At 35.9% G+C, this 23,521-nt stretch overlaps 1 protein-coding gene across 2 annotated transcripts in view; it reads right to left on the reverse strand.

The window, feature by feature from the left end:
- Window positions 1-23,521, reverse strand: part of LOC138713282 (microtubule-associated protein futsch-like) — a 1,205,925-nt gene that overhangs the window by 897,183 nt on the left and 285,221 nt on the right. The window lies entirely within an intron of this gene.

Consider the following 23,521-nt stretch of genomic DNA (forward strand, 5'->3'; position numbering starts at 1 on the left):
AATTTAATTGGTCTTGGAACAGATTTGATTCTTGAATATTATATACTATACTTTGTTGTATATTTACGTCTAGTAACCTATTAATGCTAATACTAATAATAATGTAAAGGAATAAAAGAATAGAACATAGCAATATATTTCTCATTATTATTGAAACTATTTAGAATAACCTTCCAACATTAAGGTAAAGTACGGTGAGTAAAGAAGTCATTCAGTACATAGGATCGTGATTTTACTACATGTGGTGATATCTGGTAACAGTTGGCAACACTGACAAGGCGGAAATATTTGCTGTTTGGGAACTGAACTTACGTGATCCTCACTATAGCAGCGCGATACGGGGCTTGGCGACGACACATCGAGAGATGAAAATGCGTCCACAGGCAGGCACGCCGCTAGAAAGCGTAATCGTGGTGCCATCTCCACAAGGTGACAGTTACACAAAACAAAAAGTAAAACATTGGATTCGTTCCCATTTTGAACCTTCATGCTTGGCTTGAAGTAGAGCGAGTTAATCAGTTGTGCAAATATCCAACTGGATCGCAGAACAATCAAGGAAACTCTACAGAATGTTTAACTACACGCAATTCAATGGACAAACCCTTGAACTAATTCTTCAATGTCAGCTATGGACAACGCTTTTAAGTATTCATTCATACTTTTGTTTTGTCACTGTCGAACGTATTATTATTATTATTATTATTATTATTATTATTATTTTGAGAAGATTAACTCCGTACGTAGTTTAAATTATTGGGGATCATCAGTGTGGTTTTAGGCGTAATAGATCCACTATTGATCAGATTTTTTTGTATTCGACAGATATTGGAGAAAAAATGGGAGTAGGTATAAGGGTACAGTACATTAGTTATTCATAGATTTCAAAAAAGATATGACCCGGTTAAGAGAGAAGTTTTATGTAATATTCTTATTGAATTTGGAATTCCCAAAAAAACTAGTTCGATTAATTAAAATGTCTCAGTGAAACTTACAGTAGTTTCTATCTGATGCTTTTCTAATTCACTGCAGGCTAAAGCAAGGCGATGCACTAACATCTTTACTTTTTAACTTCGCTCTAGAATATGCCATTAGGAAAGTTCAGGGTAACAAACAGGGTTTGGAATTGAACGGGTTACATCAGTTTCCTGTCTATACGGATGACAAGAATATGTTAGGAAAAAATCCACAAACGATTAGGGAAAACACGAAAATTTTACATGAAGCAAGTAAAGCAATAGGTTCGGAAGTTTATTTTTATTTTATTGGGTTAGTTTACGACGCTGTATCAACACCTAGGTTATTTAGCGTCTGAATGAAATGAAGGTGATAATGCCGGTGAAATGAGTCCGGGGTCCAGCACCGAAAGTTACCCAGCATTTGCTCGTATTGGGTTGAGGGAAAACCACGGAAAAAACCTCAACCAGGTAACTTGCCCCGGCCGGGATTCGAACCCGGACCATCTGGTTTCGCGGTCAGACGCGCTGACCGTTACTCCACAGGTGTGGACGGTTTGGAAGTAAATCCCGAAAAGAGAAAATATATATGATTATGTCTCGTGACCACAATATTGTACGAAATCGAAACACAAAAATTGGAGATTCATCCTTCGAAGAAGTGGAAAAATTCAAATATCTTGGAGTAACAATAACAAATATAAATGACATTCGGGAGGAAATTAAACGCAGAATACTGTACATACGGGAAATGCTTGTTAGACCTACTATTTGGTTTAGAAGCGTTTGTCATCTAGTCTGCTGCCAAAAAATCTGAACCGAACTCATGCAAACGCGCTACCGCCTGAGCTACGTCGGTGGTCTTTCATATTAATGATGAAGTTTTTGCTTTAGAATTTTAACGTAAACTATTCTTCTTTCTTCTTGTTCCTCTATTTTCTCCCCATGTAGGCCTAAATATGAAATGTACGAGTTTTGTGGCCGGGAGGAAAAAGGTCTTAAGCCAACTTTTTGTGAAAATGAGATTTTTATATATTCTGAAGGCGGAAACGATTCTCTACAATCTCGTAAACAGGTTAAAGTCAAATAAGACTCCTGACTGGATTTACAGAGCGTTACCAAATGTCCTAAGTACTTTTTGAATCGAGCACATACAGAATAAAGGACTTAAGAATATTTAATACTTTATTCCTTACAAACCATCACATGTTTACTTTCCATGATGCTTTATTAAAAAGGTCTAACTTGTATTTTAGCCATTTTATCACCAGGCTTCGGTCCTGGGCACAGAAACGCATGAAGTTCAGAACGCAGTGTATTGTGTTGGTCGAGTGGACTGCGAGATGGAGCGCGCCGTTACTTCAACATATAAACAGTCCGTCACAGTATGGCACAAAATATATTTCACCCTGTACAGATGCAGTATATACAGTACATTCCTTGTGTAGACAATGAATGTCTACCATTATAGTATTAATGTGAGTTTTAACCTTCAATCAGGTGTCCCTACGCCGAAGCCTGATATATGTAAAGCAGCCAAGTAGCAATACACAGAACGGTAATGCACATTATGGACCCACCGGTGCTGTTGCAGTCACCACACACGGGTCATGACGCCATTTATACTCCGTGTACTCTAAACCTCATTCTAGTTACTCTGTGTCCCTAGGCCGATGCCTGTTTATCACATACTGATGCCCTTTCCTTTTAAAACTTTAAGCACCAGGGTAAACAGTCCTATAATTGTTTAAGACCCATTTTGCATTCCTAATAATTTACATTTCTCATTTATTTTGACAATAAAAAGGTCTTATGCTTAAATAGTCCCTTCCACTCAGTTTGGGTTCTAGTCTTAAAAGGGCTTAAGTGCGGCTATTTTTGGAAATAATATAAAAAAATTGTTAAATGAGCAACATTACCTATTTTAGAAGAAATATAAACAAATTAAATCCATGAAAAACCTCTTAATTAAAAAAAACTCTATAATTGACACCAATTTCAATCTTTGTACTGCTCTCCTGAAAGGTACCGGTATGAAATTTTTAAGGCTGGTTCTCAATAAACCGGGAACGAGAAGCAGAATGAAAACGAGAAGCAGAGGACGTGAATATGAAATTTTTTTATTCACAATAAACTGAGAACGTAGACGACTATGCATATCGATATGCATGTCAATAACAATATGTAAAGTCGATATTACGATTCTGATGTTATTTGTGTATAATTGACCAATGGCGTTCTCTCATAAGTAGGCCTACAAGGCAGCCAACATAAACACAGGTCAACCAACTTCGAAATTTCAACTGAAACATTTAATTAGGTATGGTACTATAAATATGCCCATGCATCTTTATTATCACAACCTATTTTAAGTCCACCATAACGTAAAATAATTAGAGAAGAAACATTTGTAATAGAACAAAAATGAACACAACAGTAGTTATTGAATTGAAGCATGAATATGTAGTGTGTAATACAACCAATACAGTAATAAAATATGATTCGCTTACGATCGGTGTTCAAAGATGCAGCTATTGGAAGCCACATATCCTCCATTTTCTCATCTTTATACGAGGCGCGCCGCTTATCGTAAACGTGAGGATTTTCCTCAACACTCAATATTAGAATCTCATCAAATAAAACTTGCTCCATGATGCACAGCACAGAACAAAATAATGCATAGGTTATGTCACGGTCTTCTTGCTACAAAATATATGACGACAAAATAGATTTTAGATGGCAATAGAATGGATCTAGTGGGCTGTGATCGGAAACGTGAACGCCAAAGTTGAAACTTGGCCAACTCTCCGTTCCCGATCCTGGGCTCTGGCAAGCTTTTCGTTAATTGTAAATGCTCACATTTAAAAGTACACATTTTAACAATTTTACCGTCTTCGTTTTCGTTCCGATTCTCGTTTCCGGTTTATTGTGAACCACCTTTTACTCTCCTCCCGGCCACAGGTTTCCGTTACAACAGTATGAATTGTATGTGTCCCTTTTGAAGGACAAAACAATAAATAAACAAGAAATTGTAAATACATGATCATAACCTCCATCTTTTATAATGACAATACCGCCGTATTTATCGAGTCCCAGCTGACAAAATGCAGCCAACTGAATCAATAAACAACTATTATCCATTACATTACTGCGACCACTTCCAACACTTCTCCGCTAATAAAGACAGGGCGGAGGGGGGGTGATGAGTACCCAGCAAATTTATTAATTGAAACCATTAGATGAACAATTCGCATGCGGTCTCATTTCCGTCGTTTGTAAACAACTTTCTCACATTTCCTCTAGCACGAAATCTACTTCTCTAGAAACATGTCACAAAGTTCCGGCTATGGCACATCGGATGCGCAGCGGCCTCTCATCTATAATAGGAAGCTGCAGCTAAACTCTAGTAAGTAAATCCTAATCACAAGCATGATAGACAAATACGCCACAGCCTACTGAATGTTTTCCTAGTCTTTATTTACTTTTCCCAACTTCATTGTACGTACTATTGCTTTATTTCAGATTGTATTGTTTTCTCGACATCGTCGTAATAATAATAATAATAATAATAATAATAATAATAATAATAATAATAATAATAATAATAATAATAATAACAATAATAATAATAATTTGCAAACGATTAGGGAAAACACGGGAATTATACTTGAAATAAAGCGATAGCTTAGGAAGTAAATCCCGAAAAGACAAACGGTCTTACTAATAAAAAGTTTATATACAGACGTTTAACTGTCTTATACTTATACAATGAGCAGCTCGTTTATAAGTCGTGTGTAAATTCCCTACTAATAATCACTACATACGTCGTGTATAACAGTATAACTGTTACACAGCTACGTCATAGTTTCGTCATTACTTCATTACGAAAGGTAACAGAATAGCTGAGGTTCTCTACTGCATCCGGTAGAGCGCTCTAGTGTGGCGTGTTAAGTATCCGTAGTACAACTGGCTTTAATCGATTACCATACTATATTTTGGTCAAAGAGTACAAGCTACAGCAAAATTATTCTAATTATTCTGTGCTCTTTGGTTTGTTCTTCTGCGGTTACAAGGCAACCATCATCATAAAATGACAGTCGATATGAATAGCTGTTAGAAGGGCGGCCATTTTTCTCTATATATAACGCTTAAACAAGGGGTTTCGTGTATAACTACTGCAAACCAATTCTCATTGTATAGTTATAGAATATTTATACATCCAACGCTTATGCATGGTTTATTAGTCTGTCTCAACTCTGCATAAGTCTCGTATAAAAACTATACACAGTTTATTAGTAAGACTGAAAGTATATGATTATGTCTCGTGACCAGAATATTGTACGAATTGGAAATATAAAAATTGGAGTTTTATCCTTCGAAGAGGTTGAAAAATTCAAATATCTTGGAGCAACAGTAACAAATATAAATGACACCCGGGAGGAAATTAAGCGCAGAATAAACATGAGAAATGCCTGTTATTATTCGGTCGAGAAGCTTTTATCATCCAGTCTGCTGTCAAAAAATCTGAAATTTAGAATTTGTAAAACAGTTATATTACCGGTTGTTCTATATGACTGTGAAAACTAGGACTCTCACTTTAAGAGAGGACCAGAGATTAAGGGTTTTTGAGAATAAGGTTCTTAGGAAAATATTTTGGGCTAAATCCCAGATAAGATTTTCAGCCTCACATACAGTAAAAGCCCTGTTTCCCATGGATCACAGATAAACCACACTTTAAAGACAATTGTTTCTGCCCCATACAATGCTACACTACACACCAAGCACTTCATAGTCTCTTCCTTAGTTCTTTGTCCAGAGGTCCGCAGAAGATGTTCCTTCTATTAAAAGCTTCCTTTGCCATTGCTATGCTTCTTTTAAATTCTTGGCAGCAGCTCATGTTACATTAACATTACCTACTTACTTACTTACTGGCTTTTAAGGAACCCGGAGGTTCATTGCCGCCCTCACATAAGCCCGCCATTGGTCCCTATCCTGAGCAAGATTAATCCATTCTCTATCATCATATCCCACCTCCCTCAAATCCATTTTAATATTATCTTCCCACTTACGTCTCGGCCTCCCTAAAGGTCCTTTTCCCTCCGGCATCCCAACTATTACTCTATATGCATTTCTGGATTCGACCATACGCGCTACATGCCCTGCCCATCTCAAACGTCTCGATTTAATGTTCCTAATTATGTCAGGTGACGAATACAATGCGTGCACTTCTGTGTTGTGTAACTTTCTCCATTCTCCTGTAACTTCATCCCTCTTAGCCCCAAATATTTTCCTAAGAACCTTATTCTCAAACGCTCTTAATCTCTGTTCCTCTCTCAAAGTGAGAGTCCAAGTTTCACAACCATATAGAACAACCGGTAATATAACTGTTTTATAAATTCTAACGTTCAGATTTTTCGACAGCAGACTGGATGATAAAAGTTTCTCAACCGAATAATAACATGCATTTCCTATATTTATTCTGTGTTTAATTTCCTCCCGAGTATCATTTATATTTGTTACTGTTGCTCCAAGATATTTGAACTTCCCCATCTCTTCAAAAGATAAATTTCCAATTTTTATATTTCCATTTCGTACAATATTCTCGTCACGAGACATAATCATATACTTTGTCTTTCGGGATTTACTTCCAAACCTATTTCTTTACTTGCTTCCAGTAAAATTCCCGTGTTTTTCCTAATCGTTTGTGGATTTTCTCCTAACATATTCACGTCATCCGCATAGACAAGCAGCTGATGTAACCCGTTCAATTCCAAACCCTCTCTGTTATCCTGGACTTTCCTAATGGCATACTCTAGAGCAAAGTTAAAAAGTAGAGGTGATAGTGCATCTCCTTGCTTTAGCCCACATTGAATTGGAAACGCATCTGATAGAAACTGACCTACACGAACTCTGCTGTACGTTTCACTGAGACACATTTTAATTAATCGAACTAGTTTCTTGGGAATACCAAATTCAATAAGAATATCATATAAAACTTCTCTCTTAACCGACATTAAATGTATTAGTCTATTATTATTATTATTATTATTATTATTATTACTATTATTATTAATCACATAAATATTTCAGCCTGTCTCGATGTCATATATTCCTAGTCTGTGCATTTATAATGCGGTTTAACACCACTACTACCATTTACAACCACTACCTAACATTCTTCACCTCTTTGCAGATCTTTTATTTATTTTGTGGCATTACAGTAATATATGGCCGTAATTAACATCATCTCGGTCAGAATGAAGAGTCTTTGTAGTCTGCTATTTTCATAAACCACTAAGTGAATATGTGTCATAAGATGATGAAAACACACGAAAATTCTCTAAGTGAGAAGCTGTGTAGTTCATAAAGGGATGTGCGAAACGGAGGGTAAAAGTTATGCCGGGTCCCTCGAGACGAAGGGCTCCCCTTCTGGTTGATTCTGGTGAGAGGTGCCTCACAAATTTGAATACTGGAAATTTCAGTCTGAAAGGACGTAATCTACGACGCGCTCTTTTTAAACTGAACTAACAGCATCCTGTTAACAAGGCATTTATTCCAAATGGACATAACAACATTCATTTATTTATTCATTCAATTTGATCCCTCGTTTCCCAAGTATCGTAAATAATATTTGAACTTCGCCACACATAAATATGCAAATAAACTATGAATGAATTCGTGGAAATATTCAAGGTTAGCAGTAACACGAAGCTTAGGAGGTTTCAATATCACGTGCTGAAATGGTAGAAATGTGCAACCATCTCTAAATATTGCCTTTCACAGTCTTCTGACGAAACGCAAGATAATACTGACATCAAATTTACAATCCTAGCATGCATTTAAGAAACCATATTACACCTTGCGCGAAGGATATATGATACGGTCGAATAGCCCAGTGAAACCTTATGCAGAGAGAAGTTGAAAAAAAAAAGTCAATACATAGAAGCGAATGCAATGTTACAACACGGAGTAGGTTAACTTTCTCGGATAACCGTGCACCATGTCACGTTTACTGGCTATCATCACGCTATTGTCCTTTAACTTTCTTTTTGTTTTTGTTTTTTTTTTTTTTCATTTTTATATTTATTTCCTCGTCATGCAGTTACGAAATTCATAAACATTAGAAATTTTGAAGTAGAGACTACGTGTATGTGGTCAGCACGGTGCAAAATCATAATGACAAAGCATATTACACCCACTATCGCAACCTTCACATGACATCAAAGCTGTGTTTTAATAGTAAAGACTATTTTGTGATTGTCGTTTCCTCTAACACAGGCATGCCAGAAATCAGACTCTATAATCTTTTCGCTGTAAGAAAAATCCTAATATAAACAATAGCACGTGACTGAAGTGAGGCTTCATTGGCCGCTGTTTGGCGAAATAGATTTTCAGTACGTGTCCCTGCCCACTGTTGTACGAGACATTCTGTTTCATGTTAAACGTTTCCCGTTACTCGTCAAGTAGGCCTAACCTCACTACTATGCATTCATTTGCTTAGGAAACATTTACCTTATAATTACTCTAATATTAAAAATCACTTAACTTATTATATACATTGAAGACTATTTGTTTTTCTCCGCTTTTGAGAGGGTTTCCACTCTTATGTTTAATAACCACACACACCGAGGATGGAGAAGCTATACTTCAGTACCACGTGCTTATGGGAACAACTACGAAATCAAGTGACGCCAGCTTATTACAAGAACGGACTACGTTGGTATTATTGTTGGTATTCATCCGCGTTCATAGTACATAACAAAATATAAAAGTAGTTTTTCTTTTACATAGCGTTTTACATAGGAATAACGTTATATGTTTCATCGTATTTAACAATTAGAATTCAATTTTTTATTTTCAAATAATGCAAGATTATGGCTTCCAAATATGAACTATATTTTCCTACGTCGTGTGAGTGTTTCGACTGGGAACCAATCACGGGTATGACAGCAACGTGATTATGTTTACATTAGGATTTTTCTTACAGCGAAAACAGTATAAATGTGCAGTTTTGTGCGCGGATCGCCGGTCTGTGCAGGCTGCATCATTCGAGCGTTGCTCTTACCCTTTCTTAGCTGGAGGGGTGTACAATAATCTATTCTGCGCTTCTAGGGTTGGATTAAATAGACATTTGGATATTATAAACACACTTAGAAGAAGGAAAAAACCACGGTTATTATCAGTGTCTATACTTCACAATTGTAATACAATAAACTTTAGACTTACTCAGTTATATTTCACAAAGTAGTGGTTTGTAAAGCATAATTTATTAATATGATTTGTATATAGTATTTGAAGAAAAAAATATTGCAGTAATTTCAAAACAACGAAAAACGAACAAGTATTTCAGTTTACGTAGTAGGTACCGGTACTAATTATTTTAAAGTAATAAACCCTACTCTTTCATTGTTCGTCGAGCATTACTATTTATTGGGACCATTGGTACACAAATGTTGAAGAAAATATTATACTCCCAATTAATTAGATGCAATATAACATTGTGAAGTTTTACACTGAAATAATTTTCTTACTGCATGTCAATATAAATTAACATTAATATTAATAAATGATATAAATGAAGCTTAGAATTTAAATTCACATATAGTTTATTTGGAAAACGTTGAGAGCAAGTATCGACAAGTTGGAAACGTTACTGAAAGAAATTAAAAGTGTAGTTCACAAGCTGTGAAGCGACGATATTCTCTTTATGTAAGGTTTAAAGGTTTATTAATGTAAGTATATTGGCATAATATAGTGACGTGAGATGGAAAATTTGCCATTATATATTTTTCCCGAAAAATTTTCCGCCTTGCAAATAGTTTCTCTCTTCGCTCCTTACAACCTCAAGAGCCACGTATGTATTCCTACTATATTCTCATCACTTACCTGCTTATGAAATGAAAGTCGTAAGTTGTCTAATCTTTGATGGCTGTGTTAGTACAGACTCCAAAACAATGCCATTGTCAAGTTCGTTTTGCCGTACTGATTAAGAAATAAGCGCTGGCAATATCATATTTTGAGAACTTTACTAATCTGATATAAACTGTTACAAGACTATTACCTCGACATGGGCTGATGAAAACCTTTCATTTTAAAATAATTATTGTTGGCTGAGGAAAACATTATAACAATTACGTTATATGCTTAGTAATTTCTCTTCTGCTTTATCTGTGAACTCTTCACTTTATTTATCATAACTCATTCACAGACACAGCCAAGTCAGCAACCATGCTGAAACTGCGTTACTGTAAGAAAAGCTGATATGCTGTTGGAGGTCAGTATAGCCCTGTCGCGTTCCCCTCCAGGTAGGGGAATAGAAAGTGCACATCGCACAGAGACCACTGCACAATTTGCGCGACTGCACAATGGGCAGGGTTTTGGCATCCCTGCTCTAACATGAATATGGGGGAATGCGATGTTAATATCTCCATTCGCTATTAGCATCCATCTATACAATATCGAAATCCTCTTCTATAAACGACACCACTAATTTCTTTCTCGTTAGATATTCCTCTAACTTATAATGATAATGTAGCGAATGCAATTTTTAAAGCAATTTCCGTAATTTTTTTTGTTTCTTTGAGTGGTGTGAGATCGGTGATTCTCGTCTCTATTTAATACTAGGTATATAGTTATCGCTGAAAATATGAAAATTTCTATTTTGTGGCACACAAATGACTGAATTGTGTTATGGCTACATGCGAAGTTGCAAGTGTGTAGGCTACATGTCCGCGTTGGCTCGTAGCAGGTGTTTGAGTGGCCGGAGGTGCTGCATCAGTAGAGAAATGGTCCTGGTCGAGCAAAGAGCTGTGATTAAATTCCTGCATACGAAGGGAATGTCTCCATCTCAAGATATAACAGGTACCTTGGGAGAATCTACTGCATCTTATAGTAGACTATAGTAAAATAGCGGTGTCGATTGTTTAAATGTGGGAGAACATCGTGTGAAGATAAACATAGTGACGGCATTTCGAGAACTGTTACAACACCAAAAAAACATCAATGAAGTGCAAGTTTAATGCTGCAAGATCGACGAGTTACCATCAGAGATATAGTAGAACAGGCTTCTCATACCATGTTAACGCCCACGCAAAAACGACAAAGAGCAGAGCTCTGCGAGTGGCATTTAACTAATTTAGAAGAAAAAAAATCTTGAACGATATGTGACTATGGATGAGAGAGACATGGGTTCACTACTATAACCCTGAAACCAAAATATAAAGTATGGAGTGGAAACGTAAGGGTTCACCGACCCCTAAAAATTCAAGGTATAGCCGTCAGTAGGCAAGTTTTGATCCAAGGTGTTATTTTGACAGATTATTTGCAGAAAGAAAGGAGCCACAATAACATGCCTTTATTATGCAAATTTAACTGGAAAATTGAGGGATGCTATCAAGGAGAAACGTCATGGCAAGTTGAGGCGAAAGATTCTTTTCCACCAAGACAATGCTCCAAGTCACAAGTTCTTAGTTACAATAGCTGCAATTTCAACAGCAAGGACTTGAATTGCTGGACCATCCAACCTATTTACCAGATCTGGTCTTCAAGCCATTCTCAAAACTCAAAGAACGCCTGCATGGGAAGAAATTTTCATACAAAAATAAATTCATGCAGTATGTAAATCAGTGGTTTGCAGAGGGTGGACAACCCTTCTTCCAGGAAGTTGTGGAAATATTGGAGCATCGCTGGGAGAAGTGCATCAATCTACTAGGGGACTATGTTGAAAAATGAGGTAAGATTCCCCACCCCCAAGTGTAAGTGGGTCAGAGCTCGTACGTTCTGAAGATAATTTGCAGCGAGCTGTAAGTTACATAAATTATGGACTATTTAAAATCGATACAACTTAAACATTTCCATCATGTTTTTCATCCGTATTATCTTCATTGCTGCATAAAAAGCAGGTTGAATTATGGACTATTTAAAATCGATACAACTTAAATATTTCCATCATGTTTTTCATCCATATTATCTTCACTGCTGCATAAAAAGCAGATTGGAGAAGACAACAGTTTTAGTTCAGTGTAAGACGAGACATCATCATTCCTAAGCATCTCAAGCTCAATTAGGCTTTATGTGCATTCGTGATGACTATATTCCTGTGTGTATGGTAAATCTATAGGTATATTTAATCTCTGCAAATATAAAACATCAATGGATACATCCTCAGACCCCAAGGTGCCCAAGTGTCAGCTCAATCTCGGTGAAGGGACGTTTCCGTTCTCAACATCACAATGGACTCGCCTAAAAGTGAACGTGTGAAAATGTAATTACATTGACGTATTATGCACATCAGTTCCATGGAGTTATTTTCTCCGCCTGTGGATATTCAGACACTGTTTTTATATCTTAATTGTGTACTATTTAGTTAAATCATATTTGCGATCACGACACAAGTAAGAGCCAGGGTAATTATCCTGATTTACATTTTGAAATACGTTTCATTGCTCCAACCAGCTGTTGCGATGAAGAAGATAATCTTATGCTGAGTGCGGCAATGTGTCTTGAGATACTAACTGTGCGTTCCGCCAAGCAAACAGACCATGCGCTTGGCATACATATTTAGCTGCCCCACACAGTTTTCAGCCTATTTGCCGCGCGTGCCTGTGGTGACAATGGTAATTACGAGAAAGACAACTTCATTATTGTTAGTAGCATGAATTTGAACAATTTCATCATGAAGCTGATTTTCGTACGTACGTGCGTATGTATTGTAGTGCATGTATGTATGTATGTATGTATGTATGTACGGTATGTACGGTATGTACGGTATGTACGGTATGTATGTATGTATGTATGTATGTATGTATGTATGTATGTATGTATGTATGTATGTATGTATGTATGTATGTACGCACAGTATGTATGTATGTATGTATGTATGTATGTATGTATGTACGTACGAAGGTACGTATGTATGTATGTACCCCATGTATGTATGTATGTATGTAAGCTGGTAGAAATAAGGCCATCTTCCCCTCTACCAAGGGATTACAACTACAATATTAAGAATACAATTACAATTATAATTACAATTGATATTAAATTTACAAATACAATAAAAATCAAAGTACTAAAAGATTAACTGATTAATAATAGCTAGGCAGTTTATTGTAAAAGTTAAGAAGAGAGAGAAAAAAAATTATTAATTAAGTAAAAAGTAAACCTACTCTACGCAGTAAGAAATTACTTAATAAGTTGGCTTTTGAACGCTACTAAATTCCAACAGTCTCTGATGTCACTGGGTAGGGTATAGGGTATACCACAAGCGCGAGAGCGATATTGTGTATGATGATGAATACGATGTCTTATGTATGTATGTATGTATGTATGTATGTATGTATGTATGTATGTATGTATGTATGTATGTATGTATGTGTGTATGTATGTATGTATGTATGTATGTGTGTATGTATGTATGTATGTATAGTGAGGAAAGTGAGACGGTATGCGCCGGTATGGAATACCGCCACTGGTTTCGATGGCCACAGAAAACATACCGTTAGTGAAAATGACATACCGTCACTGAAAAAATGTTATTCGTAAAAATCTGTTTATACATTTCTTCACAGTAAAGAGGACTGTCTGTTTGCTTCGTAAATCTAAACCACAGCCTTGTGGAACTGAATTCAAGTATATTTAGACACGTTTATTTGATAAGTCAACCCCTGGAATGCTTACAAGGGTAGTATTCCAAGTATAGAAGGCTGTGGTGTGTAGCTTGTAGTGGCCATTGTTGCCAGTTTAGTGACTGTGTCATTTTTGTTGTTGCACTTTTTATTAATAATTAAGTAAGGCACTTTGAAGCGTTAAATGATAAGACTCAATGGACATTTCAAAATAATCTAGTAATTAACTGAAATTATTTTATTAAGAAATTTAATGTCTTACGTAAGCTTCAAAGATTCCCGTTACTGACTGTACGAAACAATTTATTGCATACATCATGTATGTGTATGTTGTAAGAGAGAGGGTATGCCTTTTTTAAATTGAGGTATGCCAGGCGAAAATCTTGGGGTAGCATAGGCTACTGCCTCTGGTTTTTTCCCACTTCCCTCACTGTGTGTATGTATGTATGTATGTATGTATGTTGCACGATGTATACATGTATGTACAGTATATGTAGGGCCTATATGTAGCTATGTGTGTACGTATGAATCGATACATAAAATTAAGCACGGGATTTAGTTCATAAACGACAAAAATTAGATATTCTCGGGATGCGTCCATTAGAATTTCACACTATTTATAGTAGGCCTACCACTTAGGATTCAATGCTTTCTCTTTTATATATATATATATATATATATATATATATATAAAGACTTCCTACATACCATCGACCTCAAGTTTGTTTGTAGTGTAATGGAGATGCATAAATAATGATTATAGTTGATGTTACTACCATCAGCTGTTATTAAAAATAAAGTGAAATAAAGCTTAGGAGATACTATTTAATTATTTTAAAAACTAAAACTAAATATTAGGATCTTTAGTCCATATCATATTATATACAGTATCACAATTTGTTCATCGAACTTTAGAGTGAAAGAATATTGACATTTTAAATTTACTAACATACAAATGAACCGTAAGTAATGACATTAATTTCATGGCGTTATTCTTTGAGATACTTCAAACAAAAAAGTTTAATACAATTTTGCTCATTCTTGTTTCCTTTCCGAGATAAAATTGTTTTATATGAAACATTTCACAGCGTGTTTTGGGAAAGCCACTCATTTCATTCCCGATATGCTCAGTCAATTAAAGAGATCAGTATATTATGATAATAAATGACTGAAAAAAAATAGTTTTGTCCTTCAGATGTGCAGAAATTTCATCCGAACAAATGTATCATTGTAAAATTTCTTTATAGAACGAAAAGTAAGGTAGAACGCTTCAGACCACTGAACTTCAAGATAAGTATGGAATGTAACCTTTGCCATTGGTTGAATAGCAATTATCATTCCCTATTTTCTGCCGGCAATATTTACTTCGCCTGTCAGACGCAGTAGTATAAGTAGAAATTGTCTGGCGTCGCTCCCCTGTCAAGAGACTGGTGTGGCAGTAAGGCCTACAGAACACGAGTGGCAACCACTTGTACTGTACTCCAACCAGGAGAATGAGATGCAGCGAGGTGATGCTGTGAATGAATGTTGATGTCATAAGATGCCATAAGGTCACACACGTGGGTACACGCACCTCCACTGGCTAACTCTCAAAGCACAAACGATAACTCTGATACACACATTTATACTACCCTAGTTACAAAATTAGATCACGGTTAATTTCCTGGTCATTTAATCCCTCCATGCAGGAAATAACATATGCAAGAGAACGCATGTTTTTTAAACTACGTTATAACGGTAATATTACATTTCATTCTATCTACTTCGCTCCAATAGATGACGCAATAGTAAGCGCATTCCTTTCACAGTTAATCCCCTAGTTGGAGAACAGTAAGTGGAACGGAATAACTATTTAAGCGTTTGGATCGTTGGCTCATTCCGTCCCCAATATTGAGTGAACTTCGAAAAACACGTCATTTTTTCAAGTAGGTTCAACATCTTAGGTTATTTAGCGTCTGAATGAGATGAAGCTGATAATGCCGGTGAAATGAGTCCGGGGTCCAGCACCGAAAGTTACCCAGCATTTGCTCATATTGGGTTGAGGGAAAGCCCCGGAAGAAACCTAAACCAGGTAACTTGCCCCGACCGGGAATCGAACCCGGGCCATCTGGTTTCACGGCCAGACGCGCTAACCGTTACTCCACAGGTGTGGACCACAAGTCATTCACAAGTAGGAGGCAATAGGTGTTGGTCAGCACGGCACAAGACTGCGGCTTACGAGGACAAAGGACAACTGCATGGCAAGGGACACGTAACGAGTCCCTGTTGATGTCTCCTCTTCCTGCCGGGAATGAAACCCTAGCGTAACTATAATTTGACTCACAACGGAGCATAATGGTAATAACAATCACAATAATTCACGTCGTTAATTCCATACAGAAGTCATTAACAACTTTCACAGCTCTTCATTTTATATTCATTTTTTAGTTGATTATTTCATGTTCATTCTTGATTGATTTTATTTTTTTGTGCTTCGGCCGTCACACAGTTTTATTGGATATTCATTGATTTTTTTTTTTCAATGGTGTCAGTTGAGCTGCGGATACTTCGACGAGGGTTGTCGGATGTTCCCGGAAAAAAAAAAAAAAGTTTTTATTTGTTGGCCGCATGCGGTCAACGCTCATATAATATTATGCGGCTTTTTGGAACTAGCCCGAAGACTGCTTCACAGAATGAGTAAATGGATTATCACCTATATTTTTTCTTCTTCTCTGAATTAGTTATTAACAAATTATATGCTTGTGTTCCACGAAGGAATTTTTTCTGGGAAGTGATTGATTCAGTTTTGATCATTATTAAAACAATTTTAATTCCCGCAGTAGCAACGGACAGCATGTAGCTTTCACAGTACTGGTATTATGAGTAATCGCCTTCTTCATTTCGACTATGATAAGCTCAAATTTATTCTGCAACCTGATACTCCATGTCGAAAATTGTACCAATGACGCAGCTTTCAGTCCACACGAAAAGTCAATGATAAAATATTCCGCGCTGTTATAAGCGATACTCCGGCATCATCCAGTTTCGGGAATGAAACTACAGTTGTGTTTGTTTGAATGTTTGTTACGTAGATATTACACCATGTTTCAAAATTATGGGAAAGTTTCCATATTTTTATTATTATTACATTGCCTAAATATCAATGAGAAATTAACATAGTACATGCCATTTTATAGTCAAACTCTCAAAGTTACAAGTTATAACTTTCGCAAAACGCATTTCATATTTGTTGCCATAGGAGATATTGTTGAAAAATGACAACTCCACAACCTAAGTCGTTTTGCATTCTGCAGCTTGCGAAAGCATATTCAGTAACTATGGTACAAAAGTTGTTTCGCTGACATTTGCGAATTGACAATCTAAAACATCGTTAGATTGGACGTGCTACTGCCGCTGATATGGCCTATCGACACTGGACTCCCAGGTCACCAGACTTGACACAATGTGACTTCTTTCTTTAGGGTTATGTGAAGGATAAAGTTTTTGTGCTATCTCTACCATTGGATCTTGAAGAATTAGACATCCGATCATTGCGCGATTGCATCCATGACAGAGATATTATGTTGGAAAGAGTGTGGCAAGAATTTGACTATAATCTTTTCGCTGTAAGAAAAATCCTAATGTAAACAATAGCACGTGACTGAAGTGAGGCTTCATTGGCTGCTGTTTGGCGTCATAGATTCTCAGTACGTGTTCCCGCCTACTGTTGTACATTCTGTGTCATGTTAAACATTTCCCGTTACTCATCAAGTAGACCTAACCTCATTACCAGGGAAAGGATTTATATGTAAATACATATTTACTTATAAAGCTAATATAATTTATATTTTGCATTATCTTTATGTTTCACAATGTGTAGGGTTGAAAAATCCTACTTTTATTTTCCATATTTTTCCATATTTTAGAGTTTAGTACATATTTTCGTTAATTTCCATATATTTTCCATATTTCATATAAAACAGTCCATATTATATTAGGTTTAACAATAAAACAAAACAAAATTCCATTAACTTTTAAAAATACATTTCAACAATAGAGATTTTAACACATGTTCAGTAATCCCTTTAACATCAGAGTTATTTGAAAATTAGCAGTCCTATCAACAATGGGAAAGTAAGTTACAAAACTGTATTAATTTAATTTAAAATTTTTAACAGACTTCAGTTGTGCAGCTCAACAGTTAAATGCCAGTCAGAGTGCACATAGGTTCAGTTTTGTAAATCATACTATAAAGACGGTAAATATGCCAAAAGTACGTCATTCAGTCAATTTAAAATCAAAACTAACAAGTTACATTTCAGAATTTAAAGAAGATGGTTTATCAACTGACAATAAAATATTATTTTGTAATTTGTGTCAGTGTGCAGTATCATCTACACAAAAGTTCCTGGTGCAACAACACATTACAACTAGTAAACATCAGGCCAACAAACAACTAAATTCCAAGCAGAGACAATTGTTTTTAACACAACCAACAACATCGAATGTAAGATCTGAGTTTAACATCGACCTGTGCCGTTCTCTCATCTCTGCTGATATTCCTCTCTACAAACTAAAGAATAAGGTCTTCAGGGAATTCCTTGAAAAATATACTCAACATACAATCCCGGATGAGTCAACACTTAGGAAGACGTATGCTCCATCCATCTACGATGAGACAATACAGAAGATAAGAGATGAAATTAAAGATAGTTCAATTTGGGTTTCCATTGATGAGACTCCCGACAAAGAAGGTAGACTTGTTGGTAATGTAGTTATCGGTTTGTTAAGTGAACAATATTCTGAACGAATTCTTTTACATTGTGATGTTCTAGAAAAGTGCAATAACAAAACTATAGTTAAACTGTTCAACGAAGCTATGGGTATCCTGTGGCCAAAGGGTATTATGTACGATAATGTGTTATTCTTTATTAGCGATGCTGCCCCTTATATGGTCAAAGCTGGACAAGCATTATCTGTTGTATATCCTAAATTGACTCATTTTACTTGTGTGGCGCATGCATTTCATCGTGTGGCAGAAGTGGTCAGAGACAATTTCCCTAAAGTAGATTTGTTGATTTCATCAGTGAAAAAAGTATTTCTCAAAGCTCCCAGTAGAGTTAACGTGTTGAAAGAAATGTACCCTGAAATTCCATTGCCACCAAAGCCAATTTTAACTAGATGGGGTACATGGCTAGAAGCAGTTGAATATTATGCCGAACATATAGACTCTATTAACAATGTTCTCCTTGCATTGGACTCTGAAGATGCAGTCTCAATTGATACTGCGAAAACAGTTACCTGTGACATAAGTGTGAAGAATGACTTAGCTCACATTCAGCATACATTTTCATGCATCATAAAAACGCTCAAAAGTCTCCAAAATAGGCACCTTTCACTATCTGAAAGTTTTGAAATTATAAATAGTACTGTGGAACAACTGAATCGTGGTAGAGGTAAAGTTGCAGATGCAGTAAGAGCTAAGGTGGACACTGTACTTTCAAAAAACCCTGGATATGAAGAACTACAAAAGGTTGTTGCTGTGATGAGTGGTGAATCAACAGTGAAGATTAACTTGGACTTATCCCCAGCAGACATTGTGAAATTGAATTATGTACCAGTTACTTCTTGTGACGTCGAACGCTCTTTTAGTCAGTATAAATCTATCCTCAGAGACAATAGAAGAAGATTCACTTTTCAGCACTTGAAAGAAATGTTTGTAACCTATTGTTATGGTAACAGACAATAAAAATTGTGTTTTGTTGAAACTACATTGGAAGATAAGGTACGTCCATTATATTTTTTGTTTAGTTTGATTAAAATGTACCAATATTTAACGTACATAGTCATTTTTTTTATAATTTTAAGTCCATATTTAATTCCATATTTTGGTAAAAATCCATATTTAATTCCATATTTTGGTAAAAATAACTACATATATATTTACATATTTCATATATTTTTAGTCCATATAAATCCGTTCCCTGCTCATTACTATGCATTCGTTTGCTTAGGAAACATTTAGGCTTATTTTATAATTACTGTAATTAAATTATTTTAAACTTAGTTGTAAGGTCAATAGCTGCAGGACAAAGGAGTTATTCCTTCCAAATTGGAGTCGTCAGAACTATCGTCGGCAGGATTTATGACTAGACGGTCCACAACAGCGTCAGTTATCCCTTCGAGTTGGAACATGCGGTCTGATTAACTTGCTCTGAATAAATAACGTTGGATTCAACTCATTTAACTTATTATATACATTTAAAACTATTTGTTTTTCTCCGCTTTTGAGAGGGTTTTCACGCCAGCTTGTGACAAGAACAGACTACCTAGGTATTGCTGTTGATATTCATCCGCGTACATAGTACATAACAAAATATAAAAGTAGCTTTTCTTTTACATAGCGTTTTACATATGAGTGAAGTTATATGTTTCATCGTATTTAACAACTAGAATTCAATTTTTTATTTTCAAATAATACAAGATTATGATTTCCAGATACGAACTATATTTTCCTGCGTTATGTGAGTATTTCGACTGGGAGCCAATCACGGATACGACAGAAACGTGCTTATGTTTACATTTTGATTTTTCTTACAGTGAAAACAGTATAGTGTTGAAGTATACCGTGTAACAAGAGGTTCTCACCTTGAGTATTTATAACGCGCCAATAAAAACTTTTAGAGTTTCTTAAAACAAATTATATGCACCAAGTTATTGTATCATTAATACCTAAGGTATTTAATCCTCCATCCGTTTCAAAATATGGTAGGCTATAGTAATAAACAAAACAAGTTTGATAATTGCGCATGCGCGCACGAAATGTTTCGCGGTGTGACATTTTGTTCGGTAGTGAAGGGACTATCAGACAGTGGAGTTGTGAATGTTTCTAGTCTTCTGTAGTGCGTCAAACGATAATATTTAAATGGTTCATTATGGACAGAAATCAAATGGGCACCTGCTGTGGTGTTCCTGTTGCAGAAACTGTAACACCAACCCAGTCAATTTTGAATAGAACATCTAAGTCAAAACAGTCGTATAAAAAGGTTGTAATTTATTGCAGTTTTTATGATAATTTGTTTCTCTCAAAACAATGATTGTTTTTTTCTTTTATTAATTTGATATCACACAGAATGAAATGTCCTTTATTTATTAGTATTTCTTATGTTAAACATAAGTATCTAGAAGATGTATTTATTTTATTGGGTTATTTTACGACGCTGTATCAACATCTAGGTTATTTAGCGTCTGAATGATATGAAGGTGATAATGCCGGTGAAATGAGCATTTGCTCGTATTGGGTTGAGGGAAAACCCCGGAAAAAACCTCAACCAGGTAACTTGCCCCGACCGGGATTCGAACCCGGGCCACCTGGTTTCGCAGCCAGACGCGCTGACCGTTACTCCACAGGTGTGGACTAAAAGATGTATTAAAGTTGCATCGTATTACTGAGAACTGTAACAAATCTATACCATATTTTGGAACGGAATAAACTACATTTTTCTATACCATATTTTGAACAGGGGGAGTTATAATCACGAGTAGTATATGAAATTGTTACGACAATTTTTCAACACGATGTAAATATAAAAAAAACATCAGCCTAATAGTTTAGGAGAAAAACCCTGTAAGCAGACGAACAGACGGTGTTTCCCAAACCGCATTTCCGTTATAAAAGATGTTGAAAACGAGAATACTTCGAAATTGATTTTGTTGTAACATTACAATAATTCATCTCTACACTTCCTAGAATGAGAAACTAAAGAATTCACCTTTATTCCTCCAATTATGGGTACAATTTCTTTACGAAACGACAAAGCACTCTAGGCATCTATTTTGCCACACATTATGATCATGAAGGGAAAAACGAGACAATTTTGTTATACTCTGGATATATCTGTATGTCTCAAAAATCAGTTGGATAGATGGAAGTTTTTGAAAACAGAATGGTCAGCAGGATAAAAAAAGTGATAGGCTCATAACACTGCAATACGGGATTAATTTGCACGTGAAATATTACGGGTGTTTTATGTCCTCGTTATATCTTACTCCGCTTTAAACTGCAAGCACAACTATTCACTGCTTTATGTAACTTATTTAACAATACCATCAACTACTGACGTCATCTAATTCAGAACCAGTAAAGCTGGGAAAAGTATGAATAGTGTATCAGAAGGAACAATAGCCTTGTCCTGAGCTGTAAATTACACTACTGTATTCCACAAGGACCTGTAAAAAAAAAAACTGAATATTTTTGTCTGTAGTACGAAGAATGATTGGAATCAAACTCATTCACACAGAACGCTATTGTTTCGATGCGATGTTATAAATTTCGCTTTTGATATAGGGTTATTATGAGAGATCTCGACACTTTTAAGAAAAATACCCATGAGATCTATGTTGTGTTTTTAATCCCTGTGTAACTAAATCTATTTGTGATATGCCATTCTCATCTAACCGAGGCCTCGTGATTAACATAGAGACGGCCTTGATCTAACCTAACCTCTTTTACTCCCACGAAGTCTATTCTATATCTAGCTAGTTCTTTTGCTACTAATGTTACCCTTCCTGTTCTATAAAGACTAGTTACGTTCCAAGTAGGTTTGGAAGTAAATCCCGAAAAGACAAAGTATATGATTATGTCTCGTGACCAGAATATTGTACGAAATGGAAATATAAAAATTGGAGTTTTATCCTTCGAAGAGTTGGAAAAATTCAAATATCTTGGAGCAACAGTAACAAATATAAATGACACTCAGGAGGAAATTAAATGTAGAATAAATATGGAAAATACCTGTCATTATTCGGTTGAGAAGTTTTTGTCATCTAGTCTGCTGTCAAAAAATCTGAAAGTTAGAATTTATAAAACAGTTATATTGCCGGTTGTTCTATATAGTTGTGAAACTTGGACTCTCACTTTGAGAGAGGAACAGAGATTAAGAGTATTTGAGAATAAGGTTCTTAGGAAAATATTTGGGGATAAGAGGGATGAAGTTATAGGAGAATGAAGAAAGTTACACAACTTAGAACTGCACGCATTATATTCTTCACTTGATATAATTAGGAACATTAAATCTAGACGTTTGAGATGGGCAGGGCATGTAGCACATATGGGCGAATCCAGAAATGCATATAGAGTGTTAGTTGGGAGATCGGAGGGAAAAATACCTTTGGGGAGGCCGAGACGTAACTGGGAGGATAATATCAAAATGGATTTGAGGGAGGTGGGATATGACGATAGAGATTGGATTTATCTTGCACAGGATAGGGACCGATGGCGGGTTTATGTGAGGGCGGCAGTGAACGTGCGGGTTCATAAAAAGTCGTAAGTAAGTAAAAGTGAATCTTGTGACTTCAACTTGTGTTTTACGTTCACAGAAAACAATAAACACAATAAATGTTAGTTACACTTTTCTTTTCGGTCATGAAATATATCATCTTTACTTTTTGTATTTTGATTGGATGTGCGTAATATTAGAGATACACAAATTATTGTATATATATTTTACAGGTTACTAAAGACCCAAAGTCATTATATTACCCTCAAACAATTGTCTTTATTTCGAGTGTGCTGTTATCTTTTGAATGAAGGTGTATCTCGGGGAGATTTCGACTCTGTGTTTTGGGAAAATCTCGACAAGTGTCGAGTTCTCCCTGATTTCGCTTGTGGTCAAAATGTTTGTGTTTTCGGCCTTAGGAGAGTTCGTAATCTTTCATAGAGCTCTTTTAGTGCCACTTTACCAGTTTATCTGTTTTTCTCTCTGTGTATCTGCTTGTTTGTTTGATACTACTCATCTTTCATTGAACCAATCTTAATTAAACTAAATATTTTAATTTTCTTGACATCGGATAAAGAGGAAAAGGCACAACTCTCGATACAAACATGGAAGATCAAATTAGTTCGACATATTCTTCGTCTTCATTCTGAAGGATATATGGATTAACAATTAACGACGTACGAGA

The sequence above is a fragment of the Periplaneta americana genome, chromosome 14 (assembly GCF_040183065.1).
Source record: "Periplaneta americana isolate PAMFEO1 chromosome 14, P.americana_PAMFEO1_priV1, whole genome shotgun sequence".
Classification (NCBI taxonomy): Eukaryota; Metazoa; Arthropoda; class Insecta; order Blattodea; family Blattidae; genus Periplaneta; species Periplaneta americana.